We start from the raw sequence: 2,309 nt of genomic DNA, 5'->3' as shown, positions 1-2,309 counted from the left end.
TAGCCCCATCTTACTTGCAGCCTCTGCCAGCTCTACCTTCTTCCCAGAGTAGCCCCCATTGATATTTATAGCTCCCCATCTCATTACCATTTGTTTGCCAAGTCGTATCTTAGGAGTCCCTGGTTTGTCAGTTAGAGGTGGGACTCCGTCACCTCCAAAGGTCCGAGGCATTTTGCTCTGATTGTTGCCACCATCATATTTAAAGTACCAGGGAAGCAGGTTGCTAGCCTTACTTGCCCCGAGTCCCATTGAGTTTTAACCCTAACGGTTGAGGGACTAACCGGTGGATTTGGTAGTCTTTGCCGTATGAGCACAAAGGTGACCACGACTCAGAATATGTCCGAGATGCCCAGCCTTATTCCAAAGTAACTGGTATCCCGACTGTCGGGACCACTTACTTGGCCACTCATACGTTACCCGTGGTTCATGAACTAGGACATGACAACGGGAACCCACACAATGAACCACATTTCTATTATCCTACCAAATCTCTTTTCTGGTAGGATGGGTATTATACTGTTTTACGATCAACTATACAATGAATTACACTTGATACACTGATATTAATTTCATAACATAATTACAATCTCATTGCGTGAAAGAGAAAATGCTTCACATTAGTTTCTTTCACACTTCCTGCCAGTGTTATCATTCTTCAACGTTTGTCCGTTTTTGTCTTAACACTTCGATAAACGGCTTATAACTTCACTTCTAACATCTCTAGCAGGCATTAGAGATCTGTCATACTCGATTGCTCCTGATATCGTGTCATCAGGAGTGACACAACTATGATTCTCCAAAATACTGGAGGTATGGGACGTCTCTCAAGGTCGCAGCCATACTCGCCGACGATTGTCATCCGGGCTACTGCTGAAAGCCGATTCATCGCTGAACACAATGCGATACCATTCATGCTTTCACTCCAAACGTTGCTGTTCGGTGCACAATACGGCAGTCCTGCCTCGTGGTGATCAGACGGTGTCGACCACATCCTTGGCGACGAGTATGCCTACGATTACGTGCTAATGCAGTCCAATCACTTGAGTCACTATATAAATACCACAAAGGTGAAAAAAAGGTTTTAAAGCGTAGAAAAATAATAAATGCAGAGCACTCCTCCCGCACAGGCCATGAAGGCCCAAAGGTACCGACTTGCCGCCGTGTCATCTTCAGCCCACAGACGTCACTGGAAGCGTGTATGCAGGGGCATGTGGTCAGCACACCTCTCTCCCGACCGTGAGAGTAGCTCCTCAGTTTGCCTCACAAGGGCTAAGGGCACCCCGCTTGCCAACAGCGATCGGCAGACCGGATGGTCACCCATCCAGGTGCTAGCCCAGCCCGACAGCGCTTAACTTCGGTAATCTGACGGGAACCGGTGTTACCACTGCGGCAAGGCCGTTGGCCAAATGCAGAAACCCAGAACCAAAACTTTTCGACAGTACTGAATATACGAGTTCAAGTAAATACCGCGTTACCGGCTATGCAGATTGACTTAGATTAGTGAATGAGTCATTAAAAGTACCGAGTTTTCGTATTTCGGCAGCAAAATAACTGGCGATATTCGAAATAGATAGGATATAAGATGCAGACGGGCAATAGCAGGAGAAGTCTTTTCTGAGGAAAGTAAATTTGTTAAATGTTTTAATGAATTTGAGTTAGGAAGTCTTTTCTGAACTGTATATAGCATAACTTCCGAGGAGTTAGTGAATCAAATCGGAGGAGAAATCTAATTTATGGTACCACTTGACTAAAAGAGAGGCTTGGGTGATAGCACACATGTTGAGGCATCGAGAACTCGGGGACCGAAGTTTGACTGCAATGAGCAGGATCGGGTTGTCGCAGGTTGCAGTAGTTATTCAACGATGGACGAACCAACACAGGATAGATCAGCGTGGCAGCCATTGGTACAGAAACTCGACAGATTGTGTCAAGAACAAATGATTCGACAAAAAACGAACACTGCTCAAAACTCTGAATTATGTAGAAGGTTCACAGATTTACGAGAAATTTTACATGATCTCTGAAGAACGCCAACATATCCTAAATCCGATTACCAGTATAACAAAAAACTTCAAGCAGCTATGAGCCCTGAAGAATGCATTACATAGAAGAAAAGGTGCCAGTGGGAAGATAAATATCAATAATCAAGACATCGTAAAGGGTAATATTATTTGTAATTACAGTCAAACATTCGCTTTAAGCCTTGGTTCCACCCAAGTAAGGCGAATAACATGTTTATAAGTTCCACAATTCGAATTAATCATTCTACCTGCCATTTTCACTGAATACACGTTCAAGGTAAGCCTCAA

General features: G+C 44.3%; 1 pseudogene; it reads right to left on the bottom strand.

The window, feature by feature from the left end:
* Window positions 1-1,285: 1,285 nt before the first annotated feature.
* On the bottom strand, window positions 1,286-1,403 carry LOC124608245 (annotated as a pseudogene).
* Window positions 1,404-2,309: the final 906 nt, after the last annotated feature.

The sequence above is a fragment of the Schistocerca americana genome, chromosome 3 (assembly GCF_021461395.2).
Source record: "Schistocerca americana isolate TAMUIC-IGC-003095 chromosome 3, iqSchAmer2.1, whole genome shotgun sequence".
Lineage (NCBI taxonomy): Eukaryota > Metazoa > Arthropoda > Insecta > Orthoptera > Acrididae > Schistocerca > Schistocerca americana.
Note: the sequence above shows the minus strand (reverse complement) of the source record. Positions and strands in the feature narration are given on the sequence as shown.